The 15,220-nt window shown below is 43.5% G+C and overlaps 2 long non-coding RNA genes across 3 annotated transcripts in view; one reads left to right on the top strand and one right to left on the bottom strand.

Moving 5' to 3' along the window:
- LOC103094193 (uncharacterized) overlaps window positions 1-374 on the bottom strand; it is an 11,652-nt gene extending 11,278 nt beyond the window's left edge. The window contains exon 1 of the long non-coding RNA XR_469614.2: window positions 293-374. This is a non-coding gene — a long non-coding RNA (uncharacterized LOC103094193). The remainder of the gene's footprint in view (window positions 1-292) is intronic.
- The window catches only part of LOC100013408 (uncharacterized), a 28,842-nt gene that overhangs the window by 1,209 nt on the left and 12,413 nt on the right, over window positions 1-15,220 (top strand). The window contains exons 2-4 of one of the 2 annotated variants that reach the window (XR_008912698.1): window positions 322-726; window positions 802-1,153; window positions 2,754-3,194. This is a non-coding gene — a long non-coding RNA (uncharacterized LOC100013408). Of the gene's footprint in view, window positions 1-321; window positions 727-801; window positions 1,154-2,753; window positions 3,195-15,220 lie in introns of those variants that run through there. The other variant, XR_001623187.2, reaches the window with a different exon arrangement.

The following is a 15,220-nucleotide window of genomic DNA, read 5'->3' as shown; positions in this document are numbered from 1 at the left end:
GGGACTGCTTTTCCTTTCCTCTTTTATCCCTAGCATTGATTAGTGCAAAGTCCTGCCTATAGAAGGCATTTAATAAATACTTGTTCAGTCCTCAGATTCTTCCTAGCTGTGTGATCTTGGGCAAGTCACTTGGCCCCAGTTGCCTAGTCCTGGTTCTTCTGCCTTGGAACTAGTATTTAGTGTTGATTCTAAGAAGACAAGGGTTGAAAAAAAGGTAGTTGTTACCTTGTTGACTATAATCTATGCATAATCATAAGCCTATCTTTAGAATGAGTTTTCAAAGACTTCTTACCCAGTCTTCTTTCTCTTCTGGTCTCCCAGGAATTTCAGATTTGTGTTTGAAGATCTCAAACACCTCGCAGCTATACTAGTCTCCAAACTTGAGACTTTCATGTCTTGACGCTTCCTCCATTGTTGAAAGAAGTTCCTCTGGCCTCCTCCCCTAATGGTCAGAGAAGCAACAGAAAGCTCCAAACCAGTGTGGACTGAAAAGCTCATCAACCATAGGAGCCTGGCAGCAGGAAGCACAACTCCGTTTGCCAGAACAGGATGAAACAGTTTTCACACTCGAGAGAACAGTGATCATGTCTAGCTGACCTCCGTTGAATACTTGTGAGAACAACAACAATAATGAAGGATAATGATAATAATAAGCACCCCTTATAGAGTGTCCTGGGATTTGCAAAGGGCTTGAAGTCTCAAAGTACATGTTGTAATCAGATACAGGTATTATCGTCATTTTACAGTTGAGGGAACTGAATTTTAGAAAGGTAGATTCTCACCTTTTCTTTGTATCCCCAGAGGACCCCGAAATTGTTTACAAGAAACACGTGAGGACTTCCCTGGAGGAAGGGGCAGATGAGAAGAATTTGCCCCAAAGGCCACGAAGGGAGCTGATGAAGGTGCTGGGGAGTGTGTAGAGCTTGGTCAGACATCAAGGACACTGAGGTCATCCCCTGCAACCTATTGCCAGTTCTTCTGACTCTTGTCTTGCCACTGGATTGCGATGGCTTTGAAACTATGATTACAACTTCAAGCCACTCTGCCTCTCTTCAATCCAACCCACGCTGGAGTTGAGACATCACCCTGTAATGCCACTGGTCCTCTTCAAAAATGAAGGATGAACAGCAATTGGCAGAGGATAGAGGATACAGTAAGTGGTTGATAAATGCCTATTGATTGACTAGCTTGCCAATGATCACATGACTGTCTATTCCATTCAATTTAATCGTGTGTCAACCACCGTGTGGTTGACACATGATTAAATTAACCTCTGCTCTAGGCACATAAAGAGAAAGCAAAAAAACTCTGTCCCTATCCTCAAAGAGCAGGGAGAGATACAGCATTTCCACAGAGATAATTGGAGAAGGGAGCAAATTGGAGGTTAGGAAAAGTTTCCCTTGGAAAGTGACCCTTGCGTTGCATGTTGAAGGAAGGGGAGACCAAGTTAAGGAGTTAAGATGGCAGTTTTAAAGTGGAAGAGGCATATTTCAGTCCCTGGGGTTGGTGCTCACAAATGAAAAGCTGTCTCGCCAAAAGGAGCTCATTGGTTGATCAATGAGTGACACCAAAGATAGGTAAAGGAGCATCTGGCTACCAGCCCCTGCCATATTCCTTTTAGCAACCAACTAGAAGATAGCTCAAGATATATGGTTCTCTGACAAACTATTTCAAATGAAGAACCAGTAACAAGAGTCCCTCACACGTACAGTTTACCATATCACCAGGAGGGGAGAGTACACATACACGTACAGTTTACCATATCACCAGGAGGGGAGAGTACACATGCCAGGAACACATATGGCCAGGGAACATTCATGGCTGGGAAACATGTCTAGCCAGGAAGATTCCTGCTCAAAAGGCAATGTCCCTACTCTGGGCTCTCTGCTCCCCCATGGAGCCATTGATGGGCTCAGGCTGGCAGCTGCTTCCCCCACGAGTTCGCCTTGGCATTCTCTCCTCTCTGGCCTGAAGCTTTCTGTTACCATCTGCTGGTCTTTTCCTACAATGCAGTCTGGTCTTCCAAAGGGGTGAGGGGTGCTCTCTCTCCACTCTCTTAAACTGTGCTGAGGGGAGCTATTTTAATTCTTTTTCAAAAATTCTATTTTTGAATCCTTAACTTACTGTACCCTCAACTTAAACACGTGAGCACACGTGTGTGTGCACACACACACACAAACCCCCTAGGGAATTCAATGTGTCTTTGAATGCAAGCAATCCATCACCAAGGATTTAGTAGGTGCACCATGCCCAGGACCCTACTGCAAAGACAGATCTAGAATAGTCCCTGCCCTCAATAAGACCACATCCTTTTGGGGGAGACATGTTTATATCTAAGCATACACAAAATATACGGTGCCAGGCACTGTGCCTGGCATATTGTAGGCACTTCCCTAATGTTTAATGCTGAATTGAGTGGTTGATTTGCCAAGGCAGTTGGGGGTGAGTGGAGAGGGCCCTGGCAGCCAGGGGAGCAGAAGAGGCTTCACGGAGAAGGCAGCACTTGAGGTTTGAAGGAAATAAGGCACTGGATGGCAGGGATGAAGGGGGAATCCATGCCCAGCTTTAGGGACCTCTCATGCCAATAGGGGAGATGAAGTAGCCTGTGTGGGGAACGCAGGGTGGTTGGATCTCCTGCTGACAATAGGGAGCGAAGCATAATCGTGATCTCAAAGGGAGGCTGCGACCAATGGTGAAGGGCTTCCTAGCCTCAGCTTAAAGGCAGCAGGGAGACACTCATTGTGTGTGTGCAGGTTTAATGGCGGACTGACGTGCGAAGAATTACACTTTAGGAAAATCCCTTTGGCGGCTTGGAGAGAGGAAGAGGATGGAAGCTGGGACCCCAATGACTGCAACTGGCAAAGACGATTAGGAATGTCCTCTGCTTTTAGGCACGAGGCTTCCAGAAGCAACTTTAGTGAGCGTTGGTCTACATTCGAGATTTGCCCTCCTTGGAGAGGCATGTCCAACTTGGCAGACCAGACCATGCCCTCACACATCTTGCTCTCCTAAGACATTTTATAATTCTATTAAAAAACCCAAACCGCCCTGACCTTCTGTCTTAGAAGTGAGACTGCATGTCGGGTCCAGGCAGAAGACACACGGGACATTTGATTTGATTTGGGGGGGCTTTTATTTAATTATTTTTATGTTTAATTATTTTAATTAATTTTAAATAAATAATTAAAAATTAATTTTATTTTTAATTATTTTATTTAATTAGTTAATTTAGAATATTTCCCCAAGGCTACAAGATTCATGTTCTTTCCCTCCCCTCCCCATAACCCTTCCCCTCCTGCACGGGACATTTTAAAATAACATTTAAAGGACTCTTGAACAAGGCAAATGTAAGAGCATGTTCAAACAGAGCTCAGGGTTAATAATCTACTCCATCTCATGGAAGAATAGTCGCTTCGCTCTTTGGGAGTGCTCCCTGAGAAGCCTCCTCCTAAACCCAACCGGCCTCTCTGAGCCTCCTCTCAAGGAGCTTCTCCCACTGCCCCCCACTGCCCAAGCTGATGACCCCAAATCATCAGAGACTTCTTCCCTGTGAACAATACCGCATTCCCTCCCGAATGGGGAAAGTGAGTATTGCTCTTCACTAGATCATGGCGAGGTGGTCCAATGGACCTGGAGTCAGGAAAACCGGAGTTCAAATTCTGTCTCGGATAATGACAGTGTGACTCTGGGTAAGTCACTCTTTGCCTTATTTTCCTCATCTGTAAAACAGCGATAACAATAGCACTCAGCTCCCTAGGGTTCTTGTGAGCATGCAACGAGATAAGGTGTAAAATCCTATAAATGGTAGCTATTATTAGCTCCTATAACTCTCGGAGATGATGGGGAAGGTGATGCTTTTAACTAGAGAAGTTCTAGGACTGTTTGCCACCTTTCATCCATTTTCCAGGGTCTTCGATCTCCTTCATGACCTTTAATCTACTCTCCTGGGAAAAAGACATTGGGTCCGAGAGAAGAAATTTAGCGGAGGGTCTTGTTTTCTGAGAAATTTGATTAAGTGCAGATACAGCTTCCTTCCTTTACGTAAGTGTGCCTAGAACTCTAGACTGGAGATAGCTTTATTTATCCATATTTTCTGCTGACCTAAAAAGGATGGTTTAAAATGTTTCCACACAGTAAAACATCCAGATAGGAGGGATGGACGTTAGAGATGGAAGCCAAGCCAAGACAAGGAGTCAATGAACACTTAATTTGTCAGTAATATATTTCACAGTTGTGGGGGCAACTGGGTGGCCCAGTGGTTTGGGAGCCAGGCCTAGAGATATGAGGTTCTGGGTTCAAATTTGGCCTCAGACACTTCCCAGCTGTGTGACCCTAGACAAGTCACTTAACTACAATTGCCTGGCCCTTATCATTCTTCCATCTTAGAAGTGATACTAAGACAGAAGGTAAGGGTTAAAAAAAGATAAAGTAGAGGGCAGCTGGGTGGCGCAGTGGATTGGGAGCCAGGCCTTGAGATGGGAGGTCCTGGGTCCTAATCTGGCCTCAGACACTTCCTAGCTGTGTGACCCTGGGCAAGTCACTTGATCCCCATTTCTTAGCCCCTACTGCTCTTCTGCCTTGGAACCAATACCTAGTATTGATTCTAAGATGGAAGGTAAGGGTTTAAAAAATATTTCACATGTGTATAACAATACTATGGGAAAATATTATACACATAGAATACATAGTAATATGTTATGCTACTATATGTCAGGAATGCGCTAAGCACTGGGGATAAAGAAGGGCCAAAAAGACACGATCCCTGCCCTCAAAGAGCTCACAGTCTTAATTAGGGAGATAATTCCTTAGCAAGTCCAGGAATGGATCAGGATAAGGAAGACTGGAGGAACCAGTTAAATGAACCCTTATAGACCCCTCCAGAAGTGAATGCTTTAGCCTCAAGGAATTAGAGGATTTTTATTATAATAAATATATTTTATTTTTCCAATTATATGTAATAACAAATCTCCACATAAATTTTCTGAAGTCATAGGATTCAAATTGTCTCCCTCCTTTCTTTCCCTCCTCCCCCTGGAGCTGGCAAGCAATTTGATCTGGGTTATACATGTATTATTATGCCAAACATATTTCCATATTGATCATTTTTTTTGTATTTGTTTGAAAATTTTTATTTAATTAATTAATTTAGAATATTTTCCCATGGTTACTTGATTCATCTTTCCCTCCCCTCCCCTTCCATAACCAACAAGCAGTTCCACTGGGTTTTACATGTGACATTGATCAAGACCCATTTCCATATTATTAATATTTGCACTAGGGTGGTCATTTAGAGTCTAAATGCCCAATCACATCCCCATGGAACCATGGGACATAGTGATCATTTCTGTAAGAGAATAATCATATAAAACGAAAACCCTCAAACCAAAATCCAAATAAGCTAAAGTGAAAAATTGCATGCTTTGATCTGCTTTCAGACTCGAATAACTCTTCCTCTGGAGGTAGTTAACATGCGCTCCAAGTCCCTCAGAACTGTCTGGATCGTTGCATCGCTGAGAGTAGCCGAGTTTATCACAGTTGATCATTCCACAATATTGCTGTTACTAGGCATTTTTTTCTGGTTCTGCTCGTTTCACTCTGCATCAGTTCACTTTCTGGCTCTTTTTGAAATCATCTTGTTTCATCATTTCTTACCGCACAGCAGGATTCCATCACCGGCACATACCACAATTTGTTCAGTCATTCCCCAATTGATGGGCATCCCTTTAATTTCCAATTCTTAGAGTTTTTTTTAAATCCTTACCTTCAACTTAGAATCAATACTGTATATTGGTTCCAAGACAGAAGCAAGGAAAAAGTTAGGCAGTAGGGGTTAAGTGACTTATCCAGGGTCACACAGCTAGGAAGTGTCTGAGGTCACCCCATGTCCAGGCCTGGCTCTCTATCCACTGAACCACCCAGCTGCCCCTAAGCCAGAGGATTTCAACTTGAAGATGCTTCAGAGACTCTGTACAGTCTCTTCCTTCTTCCCCACCTCCCCCTGTCATTCTGTAGGTGAGACAACAAAGGCCAGAGTCTGGGGAAGCAAACTGTTGGGGTCTCCAGTTTATAGGTCAGTGAAAAGAAGTCAAGCATGAGGCTTCCCTAAGATGTGCCGGACCTCGACATTTAGAAATAGGGAATCAGAATCAGATAACGGATATGGAAATGCCAGTCTATACTCTTAGCTATCAGAAGTCACATATATGGGACAAAACAGAGTCTAGTTTATTCTCCCAAGATGGCTTTTGTCTGAATCTTTGGGGTTGGCAGCATTTTTATCTCCTACATACATACATACATACTCAACCTGGTATGGAATAATTTTTGAAACTTTCTAGGACTTTTCGTGAGAATTTCCACCAGCGTAGAAAAGATGTAGGCTTCTTAGTTTTAAATGGACTTTTCTTTGCAGGTTAGCATTCCATTTAGTCCCATGGAAGGGCTTTGATTTTGCCGGCTTGTGAGGAGAGGATAGCTTTTTCTTTTGAGCCATACCCTGCCCCCTTTCTGGCTAAGAAACAATTTGTTCCTTTTCGGTATCAGCTTCAGTATCAGTTTTAGATATGGGAAAGGGGAACTAACGTTTGGGATGGCTTGTCCACGAGCCCTATAAATGAGTCTTTATAAACTGTGTCTCCCAACAAGGACACATGTTGACAGAGAAATATCTCTGGCAATTGTCCTCAAAGCAGCTGCTTGAATTTTTTCAAATTCTAATTTTTCTGTAAGAAATATTATTTTGAATAGGTCTGATGATTAAATAAAATTCATTATGATGGAGTGTATTTCTTTTGACAGGTTTTTGAATGTTTAAAAAATGACTTTTTTTTTAAACCCTCACCTTCCATCTTGGAATTAATACTGTGTATGGTTCCAAGGCAGAAGAGAGATAAGGGCTAGGCAATGGGGGTCAAATGACTTGCCCAGGGTCACACAGCTAGGAAGTATCTGAGGTCCGATTTGAACCCAGGACCTCCCATCTCTAGACCTGACTTTCAATCTACTGAGTCACCCAGCTGCCCCTTTGAATGACTTTTCCAGGGTTTAATGATTTTTCTTGGACAACTGTATATATATATATGGCATTGGGCAAATTTCTTCTCTGCCTTCCCTGGGTCTTAGTTTCCATCTCTACAAAATAGGGTGGAGGTGGTAGTATATAAATGTGATTTAATACTATCATGCCATAAGAAATGATGAATGGGAGCCAATCCAGGTGATCATTAAAATGGAGAGATATTGGTTTGATTTGGAAAGCCCCCACAAATCATGCAAATTAAGGGGTTCAAATCTGCAAGGTCACATCAGTAGAACTGGCCAAACTATCTAGAGCATATTGATCTAAAGGATATACAATTAAAGAGATGATGTGCTGGGTGGGGATAGGTAGGTGGCACAGTAGACAGACCATTCGGCTAGAGCTGGGAGGACCTGGGTTCAAATCTGACCTCAAATACTTTCTAGCTATGCGAGCTACTCAACCCCATTTGCTGGCTTTTGCCCTTCTGTCTGAGAGTTGTTAGTAAGACAGAAAGTAAGAGTTTAAAAAGGAAACAGTATGCTCCTTTCCCAGAATGCCTTGGTAGGGTTGGCAGGGTACCTCAAGCTAAGGCACCAGGCTGAATCCAGGGCCACAGAGGGAGTCCAAAGAGAGTCCTGGCCTCTGCCCATGCCCAGATCTGGAGGGGGTCTCTCAGCTTTGGACGTGCCCTGGGCACCAAGGCTCCTGTAAGATGCAGATGCATTTATGGGGCGTATAGCTGGACCATCTCATAAGCGAGCTCCTCTTGCCCATCCTGAGTGGATATTTACTGAAAAGGAATAGGCCAGTCCTTAGCCAGAAGAGGAAAGAAAAAGCTCTCTCCTCCTCCCAAAATGAAGAAACAAAAAGTTCTGCCTTTGGAGTCAACATAGGCAACAGAGGAAATTCATAGGCAGAAAAATTGAAATGAAAAAGAAATGACAAATCTGAGGATTAGCTGTTTAGAGTTGGCAGGGGGCTTAGAGGCCAGAGAACCCATCCCCCTCATTTTGCAGGTGAAGACAGCAGAGTCTTGTAGAGGTGAAGTGACTTGTCTAGGGTCACTCAGCTAGTAAGTGCCTGAGGTGGGAGGTCTGTGTGTGCCTGAGGTGGGAGGTCTGTTACTGTTTCTCTACCACCCTGGGAAGACTTGTATGAACTGGTGCAGAGTGAAAAAAGCAGGGCCAGGAGAACAAGAGCCACCGCAAACACCATGATGTGAACAAGACTAACATGCAAAGGCAGCCCAGGTCTGACGAATGGTCAGTGGCTGCCCCAGACAGCAAAGAGAGGTAGAGCTTGGCGGTGGGAGATGAGGAACAGGGTAAGGATGCTGCACAGACTGTCAGATGACGCCAGCTGGATCTGCTTGACTGTTTTTCTTGGCCTCATGGGAAGCTTCAAATGTGGCAAGAACAGATCAGGAAACACCTGGTGACAAAACCTTCCATAAAGACTGATAAAGAAATAAAATGAGAGGGTTGACCTGGATGTCTCCGAGGCCCTTTCTGGCTATATAAACCCAATGATTCACACTAGATGTAGAGTCCCAAGACTTACCTTTATAGCCCAGCTTCCTCCCTGTGTGCAAAGAGTCAATCAACAAATATTTATGAAGTGTTTACTATGTGTCAGGCTCTGTGCTACCTGCCAGGGATACAAAGAAAGTGACAAATAGAGTCCCTGCCCTCGAGGAGTTTACAGCCTAATTGGGGAGATGATATTTAAGTAACTAAGTACATACAGGATATGTACTATGTAAATGGGTGGTAACAGACAAGGCACTTGAGTTTTATTCAACCCCAATTTTCCTCCTATGTAAAATGAGGGGTTGGAAGGGCTCATTTGGCTCACAGGGAGGCGGAAAGAGATCTAGACTTGGTGTCTGAAGGGATCTGGAAGAGAATCCTGCCTCAGACAGCTTTGTGATCCCGGGGAAATCCCTTCCACTCTCTAGGGCTTAGCTTCTTCCTCTGTAAAATGGAGGTGATGATTTAACTCTTGTGAAGCTGCAAGGATGTAATGTCCATAAAGTTCTTTGTAGATCTTAGCATGATCTAAATTCCAGTTCTCATGGTTGCTATTAATACATCACTGAGAGGTGCACACAGTAACTGGAGAAGGTGAGATTAGAACCCGGAAAGACAAGAGTTAGAAATAAAATAAAGTCATTCCCTTTTCCTATCATGAGACATTAAAGTGACTAAGGCCTTGGACACACACCTTGCAGCATGTACCCTGGTAAGTCTTCCCATAATTTGTATGTGCCATGAGACAGGAGACCAGAGACTTTAGGACTTGAGGGAGTTGGAAGGGACCTCCAAAGTTAGCCAGTTCAAATTTCTTTATTTTACAAATGGGAAACTGAGCCCCAGATCAGCTAGGTGGCTCAGTGGATAGCATGCCAGGCCTGGAGATAGGAGGTCCTGAGTTCAAATCCCACCTCAGACACTTCCTAGCTCTGTGACACTGGGCAAGTCACTTAACCCCAGTTGCCTAGCCCTTATTTCTCTTCTGTCTTGGAACTGATATTTATTTGTCTAAGACAGAAGGTAAAACTTTTTTTAAAAATAAAGAAACTATACCCCAGCAAGGGGATAGTATTGGCTCAAGGCCACGAAGTTAGGGTCAGGGAAAGGATTTGAACCCAGAACCCAAATCCAATATTCTTCCTATTCCACCATGCTCTATCCCTCTGCCTCTATAGCCTCTCCACCCAAACTTTTTTTTTTATAGTTAAGGAAGCTGAAGATCTGAGATGCAGATAGGGAAAGGGACTTTCCTCAAGCTGCTAATAAGAAGAACTGGAATTTGAACTCAGGCTCAATGTTGTTTCTCTCCTTAGTGCTCACTGAGCCTGGCATTTGATTTATGGGGAAAGTAAAAACAGGGGAGGTTGCAGGAAGTTCATGGTTCAGTGAAGGGAGCCCAAAAGACATTTCTAGAGTCCAGGCAAAGTGGCAGAGTCCAAGTGTCCGACCTTTCTTTTAAAATTCTTTCCTTCCGTCTTAGAATTGATAGGAAGAATTGATTTCAAGGCAAAAGAACTGTAATAGGTAATAGAGATTAAGTGACTTGCCCCAGGGTCACCCAGCTAGAAAGTGTCTGAGGTTAGATTTGAACTCAGGACCTCCCATCTCTCAGCCTGGCTCTCAATCCAGAGCCACCCAGCAGCCCCTGCATTCTACTTTTCAAGGGCTGTAGGCCAGTGAGGCTGTTTCCAGCCCTTGTGAGTCTTTTGTGTGGGGGTGGGGATGGAAGACACTGGGCCAAGGAGTTATAAAAGTTCTTCATTTTCATAGAAAAGATCTGGAATCTCAAGTGAATTAAGGCATGTGAGACTGCTTTGTAAACTGTAAAGTGTTCTTCTACTCCCAGAGAGAGATGTTACTATATTTAAACCTGAAAGCTCACATTTGCATATGTAAGAAGGCACATTAGTGCCACATTAGAGAGGAGGGAGAAAGGGAAAGTGAAGAGAGAGGGAGAGAGAGTAGGAGAGAGAGTGGGAGAGGGATGGAGAGGGAGGATGGGGGAGGGAAGACAAGAGCTGCCATTGAAGGGCATTGAAGCTGGGGGCAGAGGGCGTGGGGTCCAATTCTTATAGCTGCTACCTGTATCCACCAGCAGGCAAACATTCGTTAAGCCCCCAGGCATGCTGCTTAATCTCTCTCTAAGCCTCAGTTTCCTCATCTGTAGAATGAAAAGTTTAGTCTAGGTGAGGAAACTCCCTCCGCCAAAGCAGGTCAGGACTTACTCTCTTGGACAGCTGCCTAGAGATAGAGAGGAAGAAACTGACCCAAGGCAGGCCTGGAGGCAGGAGCTTCCCGCCTCCCAATGACACTCTAAGTTGGACATTCTAGGGCAGCAGCTCCCAAAGTGTTGTCCAAGGATGCTTGGACCCCTGCACAGAGAGATGGGCTCGGTCAACTGGGTCCTTAGCTGCCCTTTGTTTTTCCTTCCTCTAGCATTAATCTTGTGGGCATCAAGAGGTCCTGGGAGGCTTGTAGGGAGAAGGTGGTGAGAACCAGCAGCATCTACCAGAGTGATTTTTATTGCAAAGGGCTGGAGCCAAGGGAAGAGTTCGAGTCGTCAACTGATCGACATTAATCAAGCACCTACTATGTGCCAGGCACTCTGATATGTGCTCAATTATTAAACATGATGATGTGATGATAATGTATTAATTTGTTATATACAAATATATAAAATAATGGATTATATAATGTAACCCCTGTCCCAAAGGCCATTGGTATGGGACTCTCTCTCATTATTGGTGGAAATAAAGGCAGAGAAGAGCTAGTGAGAGGCAAGATGAGCTCCTCAAGCTTCTTCCTGTCTTCCCAGAGACTTTTCCTTCATAAGCTTCCATGGGATTGGCCTCTTCCATCTTCTTGGTCAAAACTGGAAGCAGATGGACAAAGACTCTCTCACCTGGAGAGTCCCCAAAGGTGGGACCAGTTAAAAATTGAAATTCTGGTCTCTCACCAACTCTACTCTACCTGTCATGCAGGACAGGGCCTTCAAGTCCACAGATAAGGAGAGAGTTACTTACCACCATACTTTGGGACAGGGCTTACCTTCATTCTATTCTTCTATTCTATTCTATTCTATTCTATTCTATTCTATTCTATTCTATTCTATTCTATTCTATTCTATTCTATTCTATTCTATTCTATTCTATTCTATTCTATTCCATTCCATTCTATTCCATTCCATTCCATTCCATTCCATTCCATTCCATTCCATTCTATTCCATTCCATTCCATTCCATTCTATTCTATTCCATTCTATTCTATTCCATTCCATTCTATTCCATTCCATTCCATTCTGTTCCATTCCATTCCATTCCATTCTATTCTTTGTAATGGTTGCATATCATATTATTATTAGGCATGATCTAAACTATCAACATTTTCTCCATTACTGTCTTAAGTTTAGACAATCAACAAAATAAAAAAATTCAAGCCCTGCTTTGTAGCAGATTTCTGAGGCGGAAATACTCACACTGAAAATTTAGCAATCTCAGTCCAAGCTGACTCCAGCAAGATCCCGGAGGACCAAGTATGGCATAGGGCTTGATTCAGAGCAGGGAGGGGTGAGTACTCTGAGCTCCTAGGAGTTTCAGCAGTAGTTTCCACTGTGTCAGACACAGAAAAGAAATACAAGATAATTTTGAGAGGGAAAACCCAAACAGCTCTAGGAATCAAGTAAGGGCTTTTGTTTGTTTATTTGTTTTAATGTAGAAAGTAAGGTTTAACTTGGGACAGTGAGGTGGTGCAGTGAAGAAAGCAACTGGCCAGGAGTCAAAAAGTCCTAAGTTAAAATATGGTACTCATTAGCTGTGAGACCCTGGGCAAGTCACTTACCCCTCTTGGCCTCAGTTTCCTCATCTGTCATATGAGCTGCAGATGGAATGACAAATCACTCTAGTATTTCTGCTAAGAAAACTACAAATGGGGTCATGGAGATCTGGACATAACTGAATGACCAACAACAATAGCGACACCTTCCTTCTTACTCCTATCATCAAAATGGCATAAATATACATAATTTCTTTTAAAAATAATCTTCATTTTAATAAAATCAGTAAATATATGTTTATTTTCTTTTTCAAAAATTTATTTTTATTGTCACACTTCTGTACTGGCCACTGTTGTAAGAGCACACTCATACATAACCCCAAACCCCAAATCAAACCAAAGATACACTGATGGGAAGGATGACTCCAGCAGTTCTTCACTGGAGGATAGCATTCCCCCTCACAGTCTTTCAGGATTGTCCCAGGTCATTGTTTTGCTGAAAGTAGCCAAGTTTTCACAGCTGCTCATTGTGCTCATCAATATTGCTGTTACTGTGTACACTGTTCTCCTGGTTCTGCTGATTTCACTCTGCATCAGTTCCTGCAGATCTTCCAGCTTTTTAAAAAACCCTTACCTTCCTCTTAGAATCAATACTGGGTATTGGTTTTAAGACAGAAGAGCAGTAAGGGCTAGTAAAGTGACTTGCCCAGGGTCACACAGCTCGGAAGTGTCTGAGGCCATATTTGAACCCAGGACCTCCCATCTTTGGGTCTGACTCTCCATCCACTGAGTCACTCAGTTGCCCTCTTTCCAGCTTTTCCTGAAATCATCTTGGTCATCATTTCTTATAGCACATATTTTCCCATCATCCACAGGTACCACAATTTGTTCATCCATTTCCCAACTGATGGACATCCCCTCAATAAATATATTTTAAAATTAATTTAAAATAATTAAAAATGTTAGAGTTTGGGAAAAGCACGTGGAAGCCAGTAGATAATAAGCAAAGGCTAGAAATGTTAACACAGACTTACATATATCTTATGATCAAATATGTAAGCCAAATTTTATGAAAAGGTACTGTCAACATCCTATAAAAGAAAAAAGAACAAATGAAGAGTTCTTCTTTGGTATGAAGGAAGGGCCAAGATTTTTTACTCAGAATTTCCAGATCCTCAGATCCTGGGGGTGCTGTGCCCCTGCCCCCTGCCATACAGAAGAGATACCTCTACAAATTAAAAGAAAAGCATCTCCTGTCCTTGAGGAACTTACATTCTCATGGGAAGAAGGCAATCCATAAGAGGGAGATAGCAATCAGGGGAGGAACTTTTGTGAAATAAGGTGGAAAAGTTGTCCTGGGAGTTCTGGTCTGAGGCAGGTTTGGGGTGAGTGTGGTTGACATCTATGATTCTGTGGATCCATGGAGGAACTCACAAGTCACAGGAAGAGGCCCTAGGGGTACAGGTGTTGACAAGAGAGGTCATTGGGGTGGTGGGAGGTATTAAGGAGACTCTTGGTGTGGTCAGTCCTACCCTTGAGAAAAAACCAATTTAGCAGTAGAGTAGAGGATGAAGGAGAGTGTGGAGAGATTTGAGGCAAGGAGGACCAAGTAAGAGGTCCAGCTAAGAGAGGATGAGAGTCTATCCTAGGGGGAATGATATGTGAGGGAGGAGGAGGGAATATACTGGAGAGTCATAGAGATAGAAATGATGAGATTTGCCAACTGCTTTGGTTCTGTGCGGTGAAGGAGCGTGAGGAGTCCAGTCTCTCTCCAAGGCTGAAAGCTTGGATCGCTAGAAGGTGGTGGTACTAGGAAAATTTGGAAAGCAAACAGGATTGTAATAGGGAAGTTCAGAAGAGGGAGGTGTTTGGAGACAGAAGATAAATTTTATTTTGGGAATATTGAGTTTGAACTGCCAGCGAGATACCGAGTTGAAATGTTCAGTTGGCCTAAAGCCCGAGAGAGATGGAGTCCCATATATATGGGTATCCCTTCCATATCGTGATATAATATAACTCAAGCTGCCATAAGAAATTAAACGGGAAGTTTCTGGACTTTTACAGAAGCTGCAGATGACACATAAAGGCCAGGAAAGATACAGAAAACGTTTAGGAACTCAGAAGTGCATAAAATGTATGTGTAGTATTGAATAATATCAGCACATTTCATCTTTTAATGCCATAAATAGACACAATTTCTTTTACTGTAAACAATAAAAGATGATGAGAAATTCAGACTTCTTCTCTAGTGTGACAGGAGGGCCAAGAAGTTTTACTTGGATTTTCCAGATTGCAGGGGTGCCGTGCCCCTCACCCCTGTGATGAGGAAGGGATACCTGTAATAGAAATGGGGGGCATCTGCATAGAAACGAAGCATAGCTCCCATGAGAGCTATGAGGCCACTGAGAGAGGGGAGAGAAAGGAAGAGGGCCCATAATTGAGCCTTGGGGGACGCCCACAGTTAGTGGCATGACCTAGATGGAGATCAATAGAGGAGCCTGAGAAGAAGTAGTGTGGCAGGGAGGAGGAGAACTGAGGAAAGTAGTGCCAAAACCTAGAGAAGAGCGTCTTCTGGAGGGGATGGTGGGCAAAAGTGTCAAGTGCTGTTGAGAGGTCAAGAAAGATGAGGAGTGAGAGGAGACTGGGCTCTAAGGTCCCTCACCCCTTCTCCTTCTGCTGTAACTAACATGGTGACACAGAGCGGGGAGGAGGAAGGTGATAGGATTGTAAATTTAGAGCTGGACAGGGCTTTAGAGGTCATCTTGTCCAACTCCTTTATTTTACAGATGTAGAGATTCAGGCATACAAGGTCAGGTTTCTGGCCACTGAGAGAGGAAGTGACAAGGCAGCTGGCAGGAGGAACTTTGGGACAAGAAGGGAAGCCAAGATGGCAGTG

This window comes from Monodelphis domestica, chromosome 6 (genome assembly GCF_027887165.1).
Source record: "Monodelphis domestica isolate mMonDom1 chromosome 6, mMonDom1.pri, whole genome shotgun sequence".
NCBI lineage: Eukaryota > Metazoa > Chordata > Mammalia > Didelphimorphia > Didelphidae > Monodelphis > Monodelphis domestica.
This window is presented reverse-complemented; position numbering and strand designations above follow the sequence as displayed.